This window comes from Cyprinus carpio, chromosome B1 (genome assembly GCF_018340385.1).
Source record: "Cyprinus carpio isolate SPL01 chromosome B1, ASM1834038v1, whole genome shotgun sequence".
In the NCBI taxonomy this organism is placed as follows: Eukaryota; Metazoa; Chordata; class Actinopteri; order Cypriniformes; family Cyprinidae; genus Cyprinus; species Cyprinus carpio.
Genome location: NC_056597.1, coordinates 32,271,133 through 32,292,905, shown reverse-complemented (window position 1 = coordinate 32,292,905; position 21,773 = coordinate 32,271,133).

The following is a 21,773-nucleotide window of genomic DNA, read 5'->3' as shown; positions in this document are numbered from 1 at the left end:
AACACTGATCTCCATGATGGTGGTATGAGTTTTAACCAATAAAACATCAACATCTGATCCTCTATAATTCTCAGAAACAGCAGGTGTTCATCACTAATGCACAATCATCATTTAATTAGTCACTTAATTATCGTCATTATCCCACCGTGGGAGGAGGATCTTAATGGCCTCAGACTGCTTCTGGGCGGCAGAGAATGCTGGGCAAAACTCTCCACCGTGTCGCCGAAGAGGCCAGCCTGGGAGACTGGGGAGTTGAGGAGCTGAGTCCGATTAGACTCCCTCAAGTCTGCCAGGTTCAGGCAAAGGTGGCGCTCCTGGACCACCAAAGTGGACATCACCTGACACAGGGAGCGTGCAGTGACCTTCGTCGCCCAGAGGGTGAGGTCAGTAGCAGTGCACGCCTCCTGAAAAACCCCTGGGTCCGCACCACCCTCGTGCAGCTCCTTGAGCACCTTGGCCTGGTAGACCTGAAGAATGGCCATGGCGTGCAAAGCGGAAGCAGCCTGACCCGCAGCTCTGTAAGCCTTGGCCACAAGCATGGATGAGAACTTACAGGCCTTGGATAGGAGCTTGGTTGATAGACCTGAGGTATGGCTAGGGCAACGTTGGCGCCCCAGAGGGGGCAACACAGTTGAATACTCCTCTCCCAATGACTCAAGCCCACCTTGTGATGCATCCTGAGCCCACGTTGGAGGAATAAGGAAGTAACTATGAGGGAGTCAATCTGGAAGTGGGAAACAGGAACTGGTGCAGCCTTTGTGAGGGGGGTGTGAGTCATGAGTCATCCACGAAACGCAGTCTCAGCGTGCTGAAAGCCCAGACACGTGACACAGCGATCGTGGCCGTCACGAGGAGCCATATATCGACCGCACCCAGAAACACACGGGCTGAATGACATCTTTAAAAAGACGCAAACACAACCCGTTTACTCTTTTAGAAATAGCTCTTTCAGTGGTGCTGAAGCGCTCAGTGGTGGTAGTGGGGTGATTGATGGAGGATGATAAGAAGAACTGATGAGAGGCGTCATAACAACACCAGCTGACGCGCTTGTAAACACTCAATAGGAAATAGCTCTTTGAGGTGCTCGGCTCCGAAGCGAAAGCTTGAATGCGAGTTGCTTGCGTTGCTCCTTATATACCCAGACAGCGGGGCGGAGTTCGGTACCACTCAAAGGTGATTCGTCAATCTCTTTCTGATGTAACGTAGAACGTGACCGACAAAAAAGGGAACTAAATTTCTTGTTGCCCCCTTTTGCAAATAAATATGAAACACAAATGAATTAAACCTTTTTATTATTTCCACATTCATCAGTCCTACACATTCTTAGAACTCATAACTCAACACAAGAAAACATAAAAAAGTGTCTGCAACCAAAGTTTGAAAAACTTGTTTTTAATTCAGATAAAATTTTTCCATTATTGCATAACTATATACCATTACCTGAAAACTTATTTTTTAACTGAATGTACAGATGTTTTCTTTGAGTAAATTGTTTTGTGTTACAGTTACTGAAAATAAATATATATCAATTATTCAGCTGCCATTTTTTAGTCCAAAATTGGAGGAACACCACATCTGGAAGCACTTCTTGGCCTCCTCCGCCTTTTTCTTCTCCTCCTCCTTCTTATCTTCAGCTGTCTGATCATCAGATCTTTTTTAGTAAACTCTGACCAGCTCTTCATTAAACCTCTTTGGCAGGAAACTGGAGAGCTGACAATAAGACAAGTGACACACAATCAGTTTTCAACAATATTTTAGCAATGCAAGTTTTACTGAGCCCAACACTGAGAAGACAAAGTTCAAGCCTCTGTCAAATTATTTATTTATTTGTTCATTTGTCTATTTGTTTATTTATTCATAGTTTTTTTAAGGACTGATGTTTCCATCCAAAGTTGTGAATATCACAAAATTGTAATACCGCATAAAACAGTTTACAAATAAAGCACTGTATCCAGCGAGACGTAGCTTAAAGAACAAAATCGTCACTTCCTTATTGTTACGCAGGGGTAATCACAAGACGTTAGATCCACTTGCAAGCTTTTAATAAGAAACATGATGGTCGTACAGGCAGGGGTCAATGACAGCAAACACAACAGGGAAGAACAGGCAGAATCATGGTCAGTACACAGGCAGAATGTCAGGGTATCAAGCTGAGAATCACAGTCCAAAAAACAAGCAATATAGTCCAGTGTCAATGACACAGTAATCGTAATCCGGGGAACAGACAAAATAATCAACAGGCAGACAATAGAAAATGCTCAGAAGTGTAAACCGTCATAAAAACAAGACCTCACAATGAACACAAGAAAGCTGGCAGCTTAAATACTAAAATCCAATGAGCTGCAGCTGGAGAGTAATCAGAGTCTAAAGATGGGGCTTGTGGGAAATGTAGTGCAATAGTCACTGTGTGTGTGACGTGGTTGTAGGAAGAGTGGCAGGTGCAGGGTGAATGGGAAATGGAGTTCAATGGATATGTGAAGTCCAGTTTGGAGTGCCCTCTGGTGGCCATGATGGGCACTCTCACTTGTGATCATGACACTTATAGACTGGTACCTTACATCACAAAGAAAAGGCTAATTTGCTGCAGTAGTAGAAGCCACTCTTTATTTTTATGTTTTGTTTTTTTTGTTTTTTTTTTTTTGTTTTTTTTTAATGACTTGCTCCCCAGAGCACAAAGTCAAAATGCAATAAATGCGTTCATGTTGTCTTGCTTTTGGAGGCGGACACCTGCTGTTAAGGAACGCAGTCATTATAACAGTTCTGGGAGGTCATTATACTGAATCACTTTAATGAAGACGTTGGCTCAGGCATTTCAGAATAACCAACACAACATTTCAGATGGGGAATAGGGAATTTATTCTGTAAAGGTGTTTCCATGATAGTTTGTGTATGTGTTCTAATTTTTATGTACATTTTTTTCTTTTATGTGTGTTTTGATGCAATTTTTAAAATTATTTGCTTTTTCCCATCCGGGTTTTTAAAAATGCAAAAAACCCAAGGGAGGAAAAACATAGCTGATCACACTCTTTGGAAAAAAATACAAAAAGGGCTTTATTTAAAACATTTTTTGATTTTTGAAATTCTTCACTTTCCCAATAGAACATAGTTAGTGGCTAAAGTATTTTATGTATGAAATTTTCGTGGAAGGCGGGACAAAGAATTTCCAACAAAAGTTTGGGCCCAAGCTTTTTGGTGGTTTCCACCGATGTCAACATTTTTTGATCCTTTGGGTACCGGTTGCGCAGAACGTCCGTCTCAGCGGTCATAACCCTGAGCAGACAGAGCGAATGGCAGAAAAACAAAACGACTTCTTCCCGGGTATTTAGTACTTTATTACTATAAAGTTTTCTCAAAGGTGAAAACACATAATGCGGGTTTTCCCATACTTGATTTATTTGTAGCTGCTGTTTATATTTACTTATGTTGGGGCTGTGCAAAATGAAAAAATGGTTTTTTTTGGCCCCCAAAAAATTAAAAAAACAATAAGAGAAAGGTTTTTAAGCGCCTATTTCACTGCCTTTCGTTCCCCCTAAAGCCCAATTTACATGCAAATCATAAAACCTTTAAATGTGATTTGCAAAATGGAAAGGTTTGATTTGGGGGATATATTTTTAATTTTTTTAAATGCTGAAAAAAAAACTTGCGAAACCCCCGGGAAGATATTGTGCTCAGAGACGGAACGAACAGGACATGTAAAGCACTTTTGTCAACGTGCCACCCAACGGTCAAAAACATGCAAAAATGTGTCAAAATGCTGCGCTTAGTGATTTTCTGTAACCTTTTCGGGGATGAAAAAAGAAAATAAAGTGTTTTAATTTAAAAACGCATGAACGGAAAAAAAAAAAAATCCGTGCGCCTTAAAAAGAAGCAGGCTATTTTCCCGAATCAAAAAACACTGCTTTTTAGTGAAATTTTTTTTGCTTTAAAAAGAAAAAAAAAAAGTTTTTTTCTTTATAGTAAGATATGGCCCTTTTAACTTCTATAATCTTTTTTTAAAAATTTATTGAAATGGAAAAAAAAAAAAAACAGCATATTTTTTTGTTTTTTTAATTTCAAAAAACAAAAATCAAGAAAATTTTGGCTTTTTTTTTCGTTTTTCGTTCAAGGACAGAAAACGAATAAACCCCAAATTGAATATCAATCTTACTGGGGGGGAATGAAACGCCCCCCCGCTGTTGGTAACCAAACATTAAAAAAAAAAGTCCTAAAAAATAATAAAGTCCTACGCTTCTAGGGTTTTTAACGGTTTTTTTACTACATTTATCTCTTTTTTTCCCAAAAACCAGGGAGCATTTTCCCAAAAAACTAATAAAAAAAGATTGTACTACGTTTAATTTATGGTTGTTTTCAAGACATCGTCTTAGTAGCACTTGAAATTAAAACACAATTTATGGTGCTCGGGTAAAAAAGCCCAAGTGCATCAAAGAACAATTTTTGGGTCACTAAACAACGGCGATTCACTTTAACTTTTTTCAAATGCAAAGTGTTTAATTAATGATTTTATGTTCTTTATGACCTTATAACCTTTTTTTTTTTTTTTTTTTTAAATGAAATAATTTTTAAAAAAGGGGAGAAAAAAAATAGAAATACATCTAAATTAAATGATTGAACAACAAAAAAAAAGAAAAAAAAATAAAATGAGGAAAACCCGTTGTTTCATTTGTATCTTTTTATTCTATTTATTTTCCTTTTCCTTTTTTTATCCTGACAGTTTATTTTTTTCAATAATTTTGAGGACTTTTTTTGTTGTTTTTTTGAAATTCACAATATTACAATTTTGGTCATACAAATTTTAAAAGGGAATACATATTGATTGTTACTATCTTTAAATAAATCACCATAAAATTTTGGTCATCGGGCCCCCTAAGGGGTTTTAAAAACCGGACCAATTGCCCAAAAAAAATTGTGATTAGTTTTTTCCCCATAACGAGCAGCCCTAATATATAGACATATTTTTTCCCACGGGAAAGGCGAACGAGAGTGCAAGTCTGTGGGAAACACTGGATGTATTGTGAAAATGTTGTCTGGGGTCTTGGGTCTGTCTGTGTGTTGCTCATGGGCTCGGTGGGGGGTTTTTTGGACAGCTTTGCGGGGAGGGTTTTGTTTTAGTGTTTCAGGTAAGTTCTTTTCCCAAGACCTCCACTGCCCTTTAAAAAATCTAAAATAAAACATTTTTTTGGTCCCGGACCAAAAATCTTTAAGGGAGGGCTTGTTGGGTTTCCTTTGCTGTGAAAAAACCTTTTCAATGGGGGTTTTGTCCCTTTATTCCCTGTCCAACAACCCCCTGAGTAAGAGATGAAAAAGCAGTTTGTGAAGTAGAAGGCGATGTGAAGGTTTGAAACAACTACATAAATGGAAATCTTCAGTTTCGAGAAAAAAAATCGGGGCTGTAGGCTTTTTTCTAATGCTGTCTTTCCTGTTTCTCAGTTTACGAAATTTTAGAGTTTTGGGGCTTTTCTTTTAAGGGGGTTAACAAAATGTAAAAAAAGTGTTTTTTTTACTTCTGTCCAACCGATATGCTGTTTTCCCGTCGACAGCTTCTCCCAAAAAACTTTGGGATTTCCTTCTGATGACGTGTTCAAGGGTGTCCTGGATTTTTTCAATTATCAGCGTGGAGACAAGATTGCTCAAAGATTTATTTAAAAGAAGAAAGAAGACATTTTCACAATAAAAATTTATTTTTACATATGGGATGCCCCGAGGGGCACATTACACAAGTTTTAATAAAGGGAAGGTTATCTTGGTATAATATGGCACATTTTATTATTTTATTTAATTTTTGTGTGTGTTGTGTTTGTGTGTGGTGTTGTGGTTTTATGACCTGTGAGTTGTGTAGTATCTGCTGTTTTTATGGCCCTTCAGAAATCTAAGCATATTCTTTCAGGTTTTCCTTCATGAAGATCACCGATCAGCTCTGTAGGAGTGCTTCTGCAAAAAACATAACACAGAGCAAACATCGGAGTTTAGTGTTGCAAACATGTATAAGGAGTGGAGTCAGTGAGCTAATTTGTTTAAATATCCTAGACAGGATAAATTAGTGATGCAAGATTTTAGAATCAGGAGCAGTCACAGATATCACCACGTGTCCAAACAGGAACACCTTACATGTCTTCATGATGTTGCAAGATCTTGTGCTGATAGGACCCTGGCGATGGAGAGTGTATCGAGTGCGAAACATGTCATAAACCTTATCAGCCTCCTGTTAGACACACAAACATCAGAGTTTCCGAGATCCAGATCATGTAATGCATGCCATTTTTAGATATTTCCAGGAATCAAAACCAACTACATTTTTGAAGGGAAAGTTGAACACAAAAGAATGTATTTTTGAGAAATTTCTCGGTGTTTTGTCTATACAATGAAAGTCATTGGGGGTCAAGGGTTAGTCTGGAGCCCATCTGACTTATTGCATGGACAGAAACAATAGAAACATCCTTTAAAATAATGTATCACAGGTTTAGAACAGCATGAGAATATCTAAAACTTATCTTTAAGACTATAAAACAGAGTAGACAAATTCTGAATATATTATAAGAGCTTCTGCTATATGCCATACATACAGTGGGTGTGTTTGGTTTGTAATAATAATGTGTGATCACTGTATGAGGCACCTTGTCTCTGAAGCAGATGTGATTTCTTCCGTTCACTTCACAGACTCGAGCAAACTTAAGCAGACGCTGATGGTCAAAACTGTTTCGAATGCCCAGGTGATGTTCAGCTCATCTGCATTGTTTGTCTCTCTGTTTCTCATTTTTCCTCTTGACATAAACTCATAGATTCTCATGACCTCCAAGCACACAGTCAAGCACACAACAACACCATGGGGTCATTACACAACTTTTGGTGCTTTTTGGCAGCGTGGGGCAGGTGCCAAATCCTGTGTGAAAATGAAAATCAGCATCTTCAAAAAGCTGGTCAGCCGAAGGAAGTATGAAGTGCTCCAAAATTTTCTTGGTAAACAGGTGCAGTGATTTTGTGTTTTTCAAAAAAACAGAATAGACCAACACCATCAGATGACACTTGCACCCCCAAATCATCACAGACTGTGGAAACTTAACACTGGACTTTCAAGCAACTTGGGCTATGACCTTCTCTTCACCCTTCCTCCACCCTTCCTCCAACCAGAATGACCTTGGTTTCCAAATGAAATACAAAACTTGCTCTCATCTAAAAAGAGGACTTTGGACCACTGGGCAACAGTCCAGTTCTTCTTCTCCTTAGTCCAGGTAAGACGCCTCAGGAGTGGCTTAACAAGAGGAATACGACAACTGTAGCCAAATTCCCTGACACGTCTGTGTGTGGTGGCTCTTGATGCCTTGGATTCCAGCCTCAGGTCCATTCCTTATGAAGTTCACGATCAAATTCTTGACTAGATTTTGCTTGACAGTCCTCATAAGGCTGTGGTTCTCTCTCAGTTTTTGTGCATCTTTTTTCACTCTTCACACACTTTTTCATTCCACTCAACTTTTTCTGTTAACATGCTCGGATCACAGAACCTCTGTGAACAGCCAGCTTCTTTGGCCATGAATGTCTGTGGCTTTAACCCTCCTTGTGAAGGGTGTGTCAATGAGTGTCTTCTGGACAACTGTCAGATCAGCAGTCCCTTCCCCATTATTGTGTAGCCTAGTGAACCAAACTGAGAAGACCATTTAAATGCTCAGGAAACCTTTGCATGTGTTTTGAGTTGATTAGCTGATTGGCATGTCCCACCATATTCAAATTTGTTGAGATGTGAATTGGTGTTTTTTTTGTTAAAATGTGAGCCAATCATCACAATAATCATCACAATTAAAAGAACCAAAGACTTTAAAACTACTTCAGTCTGTGTGCATTGAATTTATTTAATACCATGTCTACCACAATTTAAGTTGAATTACTGAAATAAATGAACTTTTTTTCCACAACATTCTAATTTATTAAAGAAGCACCTGTATGTATGTAGGTGTATATATATGATCTATATTATATATATATATATATATATATATATATAGATATCATATATATATAGATATATATATATATTACACTGAGGATTTAAAATGTCATGGCCTTTCCAGAGCCTGAGAAACAACAGTTATGGGAGAATTATCAAGGATGAATTTACAGGACATCCTGAAGAAATACTCCCCTTAGACTTCTCAAAAGAACAAATGATGAGAAAAAAAAAAAAAAAAAAAAAAAAATCCATTTTTGAAATCCATTTTTTTCCTCTTGAAATCCATTTTGTAGTTGTTTTATCGACCCCCAGGACCCACTAGGTACTTTTTTGGATGAATTGAGATGTGCTGCTATCAACCTTCCTGAGGATGGTAACTCCTCTGTTTACGCTTGGAGACTTTGGTTTCAGCAACATCCACCTAGATAAACCTCTAGATGTCTTCAGTGCAGACTTCCACACTCTGCTTGCCTCTTTTGATCTCGAGAGACTGTTAACTACTGCTTCTCACAAATCAGGCAACTAACTGGACCTTATTTACACATGACACTGCTCCACTGATCATGTACTGGTTACAAAGACTCCACTGCACCACCTCTGATCACTTTTCCTCCTCACTCTTAACTTCAGCAATGGTTCCCTGACACAACACTTAAACCATCCACATGTCATATCATTGCTTCATTCAATAAGACAACATGATGACAATGACTATCTGCTATGGTTTCAATCCTTCACTTCCTTCCCTAAACAGTTAACATCTCTTGATGCTAACAGTGCTGACTGATATACTTTCTGCTCCACTCTTAAATCTTGTTTAGACACTGTCTGCCCCTTGTCTTCCAGGCCAGCCCATAACCACACTTTCTGCCTCCTTGGCTGTTTGATGTTCTAGAGCGAGCATGATTCTAAGCTCAGGGCTGCTGAAAGAAGGTGTGGCGCAAAATCAAAAAAATACTACTGACCTTAATGTGTATCAGTCATGCCGTCTGTCCATCTCTCTGCTAATGTCTCCACTGCTAAAAGGACATGACTACCATAACAAAATTAAAAATTGTCTAACTCTCGTATGCTGCTTTAAAACATTTTCCTCGCTCCTTTGTCCTCCTCCCCCTCCCCGCCTGCTTCATCTCTAATAGCTGACGACTTTTCCACGTTTTTCATTAATAAAATTAAAAAAACATCAGTGGAGAATTTTCCACACCACAATCTGTCAAGCACATCTTACCAGCAAACATACACTCATTCACATCCTTCTCTTCACTCTCTTGAGGCAGAAGTCTCCAAACTCATCTTTTCTAATCTCCTACTACTTGTCCGCTTGATTCCTAGTCCACCTCAACCAATAAAACCATGTTTAGAGGCAGGATTAAGAAAACTGAGGAATACACAAATGTAGCAGGACTCTAGAGCAGATTTCTGTTCCTGAATAAAACCAGATCATCAATGAGTCATTGGGAATCAGTTGAGCGAATGATTCAATGACTCACTCATAAACTCAGCTAAACAGGGAATGTTCTCAGAACTTTGTACACTGAGTCACAAATTCATGTTAGTGTGATAAACCATTTTTTTTTTTTTTCTGTAGATTTTCAATGACCCCATTCATGGACATATGGTTCTGCACCCCCTGCTGGTGAAGATCATTGACACTCCTCAGTTTCAGAGACTCAGACACATCAAACAGCTGGGAGGAACATACCTGGTGTATCCCCGGCGCTTCTCATAATCGCTTTGAACCTCTCTTGGGTGAGACTGAATTATTACAGAGCTGAAATTAAGTTAATAATTTAAGATGTTAATATTCAAATCACAATAAAATAATAAGGTATTGATAATAATACAAAAAAACAAAACACAAAAAAAACCAAAATGCATGCTCATCCATGTTGATGCCTTTTCAGTAACGTGACATGCAAGTAAAAAAAGAACAATAATAATCTTTTTGCTAGATTCAGAGTTTTGGATTTTATTAAGGTAAGGTCATGTGTGTGGTGTGACACGGACACACCAAACCATACGAATTGGAACACATGGACAACGTACAGCAACACAACGGTGACGACCGCACACGCACATGTCACACCACAACACAACACACACACTACACACACACCACACACCACACATCACAACTGACTTACCTTAATAAAATCCAAAACTCTGAATCTAGCAAAAAGATTATTATTGTTCTTTTTTTACTTGCATGTCACGTTACTGAAATGCATCACATGGATGAGCATGCATTGGTTTTTTTTGTTTTGTTTTTTTTGTATTATTATCAATTATTATTATTTTTTTGTATTTTTTATTTGATTGTGTTATTTTTTTATATTTGTTTATGCTTTGTTGTTGTTGTTGTTGTTTTTTGTTTGTATTTCAAAGCGATTATGAGAAGCGCCGGGAATACACCAGGTATGTTCCTCCCAACTGTTTGATGTGTCCCTGAGTCTCTGAAAACTGAGGAGTGTCAATGATCTTCACCAGCAGGGGGTGCAGAACCATATGTCCATGAATGGGGTCATTGAAAATCTACAGAAAAAAAAAAACACTGGTTTATCACACTAACATGAATTTGTTACTCAGTGAACAAAGTTCTGAGAACATTCCCTGTTAGCTGGGTTTATGAGTGAGTCATTGAATCATTCGCTCAACTGATTCCCAATGATTCATTGGCTGATCTGGTACATTCAGGAACAGAACTCTGCTCTAGAGTCCTGCTACATTTGTGTATTCCTCATTTTCTAATCTCTGCCTCTACACCATGGGTTTTATTGGTTGAGGTGGAATAGATCAAGCGGACAAGTAGTAGGATGATTAGAAAAGATGAGTTTGGAGACTTCTGCCTCAGAGAGTGAAGAGAAGGATGTGAATGAGGGTCATGTTTGCTGGTAAGATGTGCTTGACAGATTGTGGTGTGGAAAATTCTCCACTGATGTTTTTTTAATTTTATTAATGAAAAACGTGGGAAAGTCGTCAGCTATTAGAGATGAAGCAGGAGGGGAGGAGGAGGACAAAGGAGCGGGGAAAATGTTTTAAAGATCATACGAGAGTTAGACAAATTTTTTAATTTTGTTATGGGGTAGTATGTCCTTTTAGCAGTGGAGACATTAGCAGAGAAGGAACAGAGGAGTGACTGATACCATTAAGGTCAGTAGTATTTTTTTGATTTGCGCCACACCCTTTCAGCAGCCCTGAGCTTAGAATCATGCTCGCTTAGAACATCAAACAGCCAAGGAGCAGAAAGTGTGGTATGGGCTGGCCTGGAAGACAAGGGGCAGACAGTGTCTAAACAAGATGTAAGAGTGGAGCAGAAAGTATCAGTAGCACTGTTAGCATCAAGAGATGTTAAAGTTTAGGGGAAGGAAGTGAAGATGAAACCATAGCAGATAGTCATAGGGTGAGAGTAAGTGTAGGTTAAGTCGAAATATGACATGTGGGGGGGTTAAGTGTTGTGTCAGGAACCATGCTGAAGTTAAGAGTGAGGAGGAAGTGATCTGAGGTGTGCAGTGGAGTAACTAGTACATGATCAGTGGAGCAGTGTCATGTGTAAATAAGGTCCAGATTGTTGACTGATTTGTGAGTAGCAGTAGTTAACACTCTCTTGAGATCAAAAGAGGCAAGCAGAGTGTGGAAGTCAGCAGACAGAGGTTTATCTAGGTGGATGTTGAAGTCTCCAAGCGTAACTAGAGGAGTACCATCCTCAGGAAAGGTTGATAGCAGCACATCTAATTCATCCAAAAAGTTACCTAGTTGTCCTGGGGGTCGATAAACAACTACAAAATGGATTTCAAGAGGAAAAAAAAATGGATATTTTATTATTGCATTACTGTGAATATGTTTTTGTTTTTTTTTTTTTTTTTTTTTACCTTCATTTGTTCTTTTGAGAAGTCTAAGGAGTATTTCTTCAGGATGTCCTGTAATTCATCCTTGATAATCTCCCATAACTGTTGTTTCTCAGGCTCTGGAAAGGCATGACATTTTAAATCCTCAGTGTAATATATATATATATATATATATATATATATATATATATATATAATATATATATATATATATACATATATATACACATACATACATACAGGTGCTTCTTAATAAATTAGAATGTTGTGGAAAAGTTCATTTATTTCAGTAATTCAACTTAAATTGTGAAAACTTGGGTATTAAATAAATTCAATGCACACAGACTGAAGTAGTTTAAGTCTTTGGGTTCTTTAAATTGTGATGATTATTGTGATGATTGGCTCACATTTTATTAAAAAAAAAAAAAAAAAAAAACACCAATTCATTATCTCAACAAGTTAGAATATGGTGACATGCCAATCAGCTAATCAACTCAAAACACCTGCAAAGGTTTACTGAGCATTAAAAAATGGTCTCTCAGTTTGGTTTCACTAGGCTACACAATAAGGGGGGGGGGAAGACTGCTGATCTGACAGTTGTCCAGAAGACAATCATTGACACCCTTCACAAGGAGGGTAAGCCACAGACATTCATTGCCAAAGAAGCTGGCTGTTCACAGAGTGCTGTATCCGAGCATGTTAACAGAAAGTTGAGTGGAATGAAAAAGTGTGGAAGAAAAAGATGCACAACCAACTGAGAGAACCACAGCCTTATGAGGACTGTCAAGCAAAATCTAGTCAAGAATTTGAGTGAACTTCATAAGGAATGGACTGAGGCTGGAATCAAGGCATCAAGAGCCACCACACACAGACGTGTCAGGGAATTTGGCTACAGTTGTCGTATTCCTCTTGTTAAGCCACTCCTGAGGCGTCTTACCTGGACTAAGGAGAACAAGAACTGGACTGTTGCCCAGTGGTCCAAAGTCCTCTTTTTAGATGAGAGCAAGTTTTTGTAATTTCATTTGGAAATCAAGGTCCTAGAGTCTGGGGGAAGGGTGGAGAAGCTCATAGCCCAAGTTGCTTGAAGTCCAGTGTTAAGTCCACAGTCTGTGATGATTTGGGGTGCAATGTCATCTGCTGGTGTTGGTCTATTCTGTTTTTTGAAAACCAAAATCACTGCACCTGTTTACCAAGAAATTTTGGAGCACTTCATACTTCCTTCTGCTGACCAGCTTTTTGAAGATGCTGATTTCATTTTCCATCAGGATTTGGCACCTGCCCACACTGCCCAAAAGCACCAAAAGTTGGTTTAATGACCATGGTGTTTGTTGTGCTTGACTGTGCTTGGAGAGAATCTATATGAGTTATTGTCAAGAGGAAAATGAGAAACAAGTAGACCAAACAATGCAGATGAGCTGAAGGCCACTGTCAAAGAAACCTGGGCTTCCACACCACCTCAGCAGTGCCACAAACTGATCACCTCCATGCCACACCGAATTGAGGCAGTAATTTTAAAGCAAAAGGAGCCCCTACCAAGTATTGAGTACATGTACAATAAATGAACATACTTTCCAGAAGGCCAACAATTCCCTAAAAATGTGGGGGGGTTTTTATTGGTCTTATGAAGTATTATAATTTGTTGAGATAGTGAATTGGTGGGTTTTTGTTAAATGTGAGCCACAGTCATCACAATTAAAAGAACCAAAGACTTGAACTACTTAAATCTGTATGCATTGAATTTATTTAATACATGAGTTTCACAATTTGAGTTGAAATACTGAAATAAATGAACTTTTCCATGACATTCTAATTTATTGAGAAACACCTGTGTGTGTGTGTGTGTGTGTATATATATATTATATATATATATATATATATATATATATATATATATATATATATATATATATATACAGTCATGGCCAAAAGTATTGGCAGTGACATAAATTTTGTGTTTTGCTAAATTTGCTACTTAAGCTGTTGTGGTGTTCATTTACATTGTTTGTAGATTATGTAACTGCCAATACTTGTAGAAATAATGTGAAGGAACACCACAACAGCTTAAGTAGCCAAATTTAGCAAAAACACAATCTATGTCACTGCCAATACTTTTGGACGCAACTGTATGCAAGTGTTATGAAAAATCTCGGTTAGCCTAACACAGTACACGTAGCAAAGTTTTTTTTTTTTTTTTTTTTTTTTTGATAATAATAAAGTTATAAAATTATTTTTATTTTTTATGTAATTGTTATTCAAATGTTGGGACTAGTTTTAGGAATTTGAGCAGATTATGTTCTGTTTATGTTCCTCTGACGTAGTTCCTGTGGGTGGATTTTTCTCTTTGAAAACAGTAGGCTGTCTTTCTATCCTTCATAAATCTATCGGGTTTACTGTCTTTACAGAACATGTAATGTGATGACAGGAGTTGAAAGACTGGATATAATGTGCTGCTTCATTTTTAAGTAATCTAATTCCTTGTAGCCTATTGTGAAAACAGAAAATGACTCTAAACGCGAATACACATTACGTTTACATGCACACACAACACATCTGTCTTCCCTTACCTTCACTTGCTTCATAGGACTTTTTTAGATCCTGGAGACTTTTCCTGTAATCGGAGAGAGTTTTTTTCTGGTTTGTTCAGATCGAGGCATCTTCTCTTTTAATTTTTATTCTTGTGGGCTGTAAGAAAAACTTGGCCGGGGGTGAAGCAATAAAGGTCTGTCTGTCTGCTTAGAGATTTCACAGCTCCAGCAAGCTCAACTTACTCGCAGGAATACATGTTCAGGAAAATCTTTCATTATGAGGGGTGGTGTCTCAGACCCGCCTGGTTTTATTGTTTATACGTAGGTATTAGTGCTTAACAAATTACAGGTACAAGCATACATTTGTGCACGGTTTTTGATTGATACTGAAACCTACAATTTTGACACATTAAAACATTTAAAACGTGATTTTACATTATGTATTTACAAATAAAAATAAAATAATAAATAAAATAATAATAAATTTCAAATCTTTTATATCATAAAATATTTGTTTCTATGCACTTTCATCATTTTAATGATAGTGATTAAAATTTTTAGATCCCTTAACCTAAACATAACCTAGTAAATATAAAATAATATAAAATGTAATATGTTCAGGAAAATTATCATTTTATTAACTATATAGTATTAGAAATATATTATGAGTCACTACTCCCACACCTCTAAACCTAACCATAACTATTTCTTAAAAATATGCACAGTATTAAATCAAATCAAATCTAAATTAATTTGTACAGAAATATGTACAGTATTAAATACACATGCACATCAGCCCACACAAAATGCTGGACACTGGGTGCTCAACGAAGAAAATAATAATAAAAAAAAAAAAAAAAAAAAAAAAACCATATTTGGGCACATCATAGGCTCAAAAAATTTAAAACTTCTCACAAGGTAATGTTTTGTGCTAAAACATGAAATACATGTTCAGGAAAGTTTTGTCCTTATGAGGGAGTCTCAGACAAATGTTTAATTTGTTTACCCTCATGAGACACATTAGATGGACTGCTCCTGAAAATACTATACAATTATGGAGCTGACAGCTGAACAATATTTTGAAAGTTTTGTCCTTATGAATTTGTCTTCTGTGAATAGGGTTTGATTGGTGAGAATGTTTTATCAAAAATATGCAAATGTAATGCAAATATTAGATAATAAAGACTAATTAATGCAAAAATGTCAAATGTACTGTATGTTATTCCAGGCCTGTATGAACTTCCTTTCCTTTCTTCTGCTGTGGAAAAGTATATTTTGAGAAATGACCCCTCACGATCACTTTGTTAAGATCCAAATACTCATAAGGCCTGTGCATTGTACAGATATATAACAGTTTTGACAGGATGTGGTATTTTGTTATGTTTAAGTCTTTTCTTCTTTTTGTCATGGTCTTTCTTAGTGCGTGTCATGCCTTCGTCTGATTTTTCAGTATATCTTGTTCGTAAAAGTATATAAAACATAAACACACACCAATGCCCCTTAGCAGTTTCAACTGTAAGGTGTGGAACAGGTGTGTTAATGCTTACATTAATCCAACAAAAAAAAAAAACTTCTGTGGTTTGCAGTAATTAAAGGTTGATAGTGAACCAGCGTTCAGTTAGACGGGAAGAACCAGTAGTGCTGCTTGTCTAGATGAACAAGATCTTCATCTGTGTTTGCTTTCCCATTTGTAACTTCTCACTTGTTTTACACTTATAATGCTCTCTGTAATTTAATAATAACACCATTATTTGTTTGCCTATTCATAGCTATTCCTTTAATTCTATTCAGTATTTTTATATATTGGTTAATCAAAAGCTCATAATAATAATAATAATTTTAAACCTCCATAATTTGTGTAGAAGAAAGATGGCAACTAAGGAGAAATGTTTTACATATGTGTTTAGATGAGTCAGTTATGATATGTCCTGTGTGAAAAATGCAGAATGTGTGCTAGTTTGATCAGGTATGAAGTTCCACAGACCTTATAAAGTGTATTGGAGCTGGGCATACCCAATATCATTGTGCAATTTTAAAATAAGACCTAGTATAGTTTATATTTTATTTTTTTTTTTTTTTTTTTTTTTTTTCAAGTAGATGTTTCAGTGGACGATTCTGTTCTTGTTTTCTGCTGTTGTAAACTGTCCTTGTGTTTTATTAGATGAGTTATTTATTAGAGTTATTGAGCAGTTTGAGTAGGACACACCTGTGCATTATAATAAATAAAATACTGGAGGGGGGGGTTGGGCTTCAAATGTAAGAATGGTTCAGTGTCCTGATTGCTTATCAAAGCAATTTTGTGTTCAGAACAGAAAGTGAGACACTGTGGAGAGATGGAGATAAACTACCACACATCAGGACAGATGAGCATAAATTCAAATATATCTTGTCCTGTGGCAGGTTTCCTCACAGCTTCACCTTTGTACCTGATCTAAACCTAAAGGTCAGTGTTTTTGCCTGTGATTTCACACACACTGCCATACATTTCCATGCAGTGACCTGCTGAGCAGCCAAAGGTTTGATAGTCCTGACCTCTGATAGCATGCAATGCAAATATTTAATTTATTAATCAAATGTTGGATGAATGATGGGTGTTTGCTTTTGTTGCTTAACGGAAATGTATGTGTGGTGGGGGAGGCGTGGTTCTGCAAGGTCTGCGACGGGAGAGCAAGTGAGGAGACGAGCGGTGGTAAGTGAGGCAAGTGAAAACGATTAACAGCTGGATCTCGTTGCAGTGATTGGCATGGGGAACCGGTATTTAAGCCGGGGCTGAGGACCAGCGAGAAGAGAGAGAGAGGGCTGGGGACTCGTGGGAGTGAGAAGCTGTGGAGCTACAAACCCCAAAGATAGGAAGACTACAGTAGTGCGAAGTAGAGAAATACTGTGAACTGCATGCGCTCAGTAAAGGCATGTGGCGCGATTGTTTATTTGTTTTTATTTTATTTTATTTTGTCAAATAAAGTATCCCACGAGCCTCAGCACGCCGACCCCGGTCTCCTTCCTCTTTACTTGAACGAACTTTGTTACAGTGGTGCCGAGTATCCTTGGTGTTTGAGAGGGATTACTTTGTTACAAACACATATTCTTTCTCTTTTCTACCATTTGCGGAGATCATAAACATCGCTCGCGGGCCTGCATCAGGAACACCACCAAGCCCTGCTGGACTTACGGGTGCATCAGGAACACCACCAAGCCCTGCAATGATGCAGGTCCAGCAGGAGGACCGCGAGCTGTTCCGGAGCTTGCTGGACTGGGGAGGGGGTCGGACGAGGTCGGCCTCACCCAGTGCCAGCCCCGCCCCTCACATGCCTCTCACGAAGATGGGGCCAAGAGGTGACCCAGAGGTGTTCCTCGATCTTTTTTGAGAAGACGGCCGAGGCATGTGGGGTGGTCGACAGACAGCTGGCCGGTCCGGGTCATCCCGTTGCTGTCGGGGGGAGGCCCAGAAGGCTGCCCAACAACTGCCCGTCCCGAACCTCCTGGTGTATGTCCGATTTAAAAAGAGCCATTCTCCAGAGGGTCGGCCTCAGCCCGAGCAACACCGTCAGCGCTTCCGGTCGCTGGAACTGACCGAAGCGGGCCGACCCTTTGTCTTGGCACAGCAGCTCCGGGACTCGTGCCGCAAATGGCTGTTGGCCGGAGAAAGCGACGCCGAGACCATCATCAGCAAGGTGGTACTGGAGCAGTTCATCTCCCGTCTCCCAAAGAGGACCGCCCAGTGGATCTGGCCATTCAACTGGCGGAGGATCAGCTGGCGGCGTGCTCCTCCCGGGGTCGGCGAGGCCCTTCCATCTATCTCTCTCTCTCTCTCTCTCTCTCTCTTCCCCTGTCTCTCCCTCTTCCCCTGCCCCAAAACCTGTCCCTCTCCCTAGGTCCTGATGGGCTGGGCCACCAAGGGCCGCCCCCCGCTGGAGGACGGGGATGGAGCCAGCAGCTGGGGGCACGAGGCCCGACCTGGGGAATGGGATCACAGCGCCGGGAGGGGTCCGAGGAGCCTCCTGCTGCTTCCCCCCGCCAAATCAACCTGAACCCACTTCCTGCCACTAGGGCAGCGGGGAGGCCTGGGCCGGTCTGCTGGTGTTGCGGGGATCTGGGCCATTTCGTGGATCGGTGCCCGGTCATGGAGGTGGGGATGTTGGTCCGGATCCCGGACGACCCGCAGGCTGCCCCGATCAAGCCGGGTTGTTACCAAATACCCGTGAGTATTAAGTGGGGTACCTATCGGGCCTTGGTGGATTCAGGTTGTAACCAGACCTCCATCCATCAAAGCCTGATACAAGCTGGGGCATTTTGATATGGGCCGCATGGTTAAGGTGAGGTGTGTGCCACAGGGGATATAGTGGAATAACCACGTTAAAAGCCATAGCCATCCAATTTAGGGGCCAAAAGCATAGTGTGGAGGTGGCCGTTAGTCCGCGCCTCCACCATCCGCTAATCTTGGGAACCAATTGGCCAGTGTTTGAGCAGTTATTGGGGTGTTTAACAGTGGATGCCTCGGGGGAAAAGGGACGGCAAGGGGGGGGGGGGGGTGGATGCCCAATTGTTAGTACCTCGGAGCCGTCGGGAACTGCTTTTCCAGACGGTGCATTGTAATCCTATGGCAGGGCATTTAGGAGTGACGGCGACACTAAATCATCTAATGACCCCGATTCTTTTGGGCCCGGGCATTCACGAGAACGTGCGCAGGTGGTGTGCGTCTTGTCGGGAATGTCAGTTGGTAAACCCACCGGCCCCCCCAAAAGCGCCATTGCGCCCTATTCCTCTAGTGCAGGTCCCCTTCGAACGAATTGTTATGGACCTCATCGGGCCATTAGAACGATCAGCATGGGGACATCGTTTTGCGTTAGTCATAGTGGATTACGCAAACACAATATCCTGAGGCAGTGGCGCTCCCCAACATCTCGGCAAAGAGAGTGTGGTGGACGCCCTGTTTCGTTTTAATCTCCCGCATGGGAATCCCGAAAGAGATTCTCACGGACCAGGGCAACCGCGTTTATGTCTCTCAAGTTAAGTGAATTGTACGAATTGTTGGGCATTAAAGCGGTACGTACCAGCGTCTATCACCCACAAACGGACGGACTGGTCGAACGGTTTAATCGCACATTGAAAACCATGATTCGTAAGTTCGTACAAGAAGACGCGAAAAATTGGGGACCGATGGCTAGAACCCCTCTTATTCGCTGTGTGCGCGAGGTCCCCCAAAGCCTCCACGGGGTTTTCCCCCTTCGAGCTTCTTTATGGACGCCAGCCCCGAGGGGTGTTAGACGTCCTAAAAGAAACTTGGGAGGACGGACGTTCGGATAGTAAAAACGAAATTCAATATGTCCTGGACCTGAGAGAAAAACTCCATACACTGGGGCGGCTCTCTATGGAGAATTTGCTTCAGGCCCAGGACAGGCAAAGCCAGCTGTATAACAGGGGGACTAAGTTATGAGAAATTTGCACCGGGAGATAAAGTGCTCGTATTACTCCCAACCTCTAGCTCCAAATTATTAGCAAAGTGGCAAGGACCCTTTGAGGTCACACGGCGGATAGGAGATCTCATGAAGTAGTTTCGGACAGATAGAGGCGACTCACGGCAAATCTACCACCTCAACCTCCTTAAAAAATGGAGTGCGGAGGGGTCAGTGTTGCTAGCAACGGCAGTGAGTGAAGAGGAGGATCTCGGGCCAGAAGCGATCATTAAAGAAAAATCACTCGCCCTGGCCCCGGGAGGGGATCACCTCTCGCCCTCGCAGCTCACTGACATTGGGCGTTTACAGGTAGAGTTTGCAGAGGTGTTTTCGCCCCTACCTGGTCGTACTGATCTGATTCAGCTCCATATTGAGACAGAGCCGGGCGTGGTGGTTCGCAGCCGGCCATATAGACTTACCTGAACACAAGAAAAAAGTGGTTCAGACAGAATTAGAGGCGATGCTGGGGATGGGAGTAATCGAGGAGTCCCACAGTGATTGGGCGAGCCCGATAGTTTTGGTGCCTAAAACGGACGGCTTGGTGCGGTTTTGTGTGGACTATCGCATGGGTGAACGCAGTATCAAAATGTGGTGCTTATCCAATGCCGCGGATTGACGAGTTGCTCGATCGGTTAGGCACGGCTCGCTTTTACTCGACACTGGACTTAACAAAGGGATATTAGCAGATCCCCGTATCTACCATGTCCAAAGAAAAAACAGCCTTCACCACGCCGTTTGGATTACACCAATTTGTGATGCTTCCTTTCGGTTTGTTCGGAGCCCCAGCTACGTTTCATGGATCGAGTGCTGCGACCCCATGCTGCATATGCCGCTGCCTAATTGGATGATATCATCATCCTACAGTGGGGACTGGCAGCGGCATATGGAGCCATGTGAGGGCTGTCCTCGGGGCGCTGAGACGGGCACGGGCTAACGGCCAACCCGAAGAAGTGCGCAGTTGGGCGGGTGGAGGTAAGGTATCTGGGCTTCCACTTGGGCCACACAGGCAGGTGCGTCCCCAAATTGATAAGACGGCAGCCATTGCGACCTGCCCCAGGCCCAAAGACCAAAAAGGAGGTGAGGCAGTTCCTGGGGCTGGCGGGATATTATAGGAGGTTTATTCCTTGTTATTCGGACCTCACCAGCCTGCTGACTGACCTCACTAAAAAGGAGGTACCAGATATGGTCCAGTGGACGGAGCAGTGCCAACAGGCCTTTTACCCGGGGTTAAGGCTGCCCTGTGTGGCGGACCGCCTCCTGCACTCTCCTAACTTTTCTCTCCCCTTTCTGTTGCAGACCGACGCGTCGGACAGGGGGCTGGGCGCGGTCCTGTCCCAGGAGGTGGAGGGGGAGGAACGTCCGGTGCTGTACATTAGTCGGAAGCTCTCGAAGAGAGAGACTAGGTACAGCACCATAGAGAAGGAGTGTTGGCCCATCAGGTGGGTGGTCCTCACCCTTCGCTATTACCTCCTGGGCCGGGAGTTCACCCTCTGCTCGGACCACACGCCCCTCCAGTGGCTTCACCGCATGAAGGATACCAACGCGCGAATCACCGTTGGTGGATCTGGCTTTACAGCCGTTTAAGTTCAAGGTGATTCACAGGCCGGGGGTGCAGATGGCTGTGGCCGACTTCCTCTCCAGGAATGGGGGTGGGGAGGGCTGCAGGCCCGGATGGCTCCCCGGCCTGAGTCGGGCGGGTGCAGGTGGGGGTATGTGGCGGGGGAGGGCGTGGTTCAGCGAGGTCTGCGACGGGGAGAGCAAGTGAGGAGACGAGCGGTGGTAAGTGGGGCAAGTGAAAAACGATTAACACCTGGATCTCGTTGCAGTGATTGGCATGGGGAACCGGTATTTAAGCCAGCTGAGGACCGGCGAGAAGAGAGAGGAGGGCTGGGGACTCGTGGGAGTGAGAAGCTGTGGAGCTACAAACCCCAAAGATAGGAAGACTACAGGACAGTAGTGCGAAGTAGAGAAATACTGTGAACTGCATGCGCATGTGGCGCGATTGTTTATT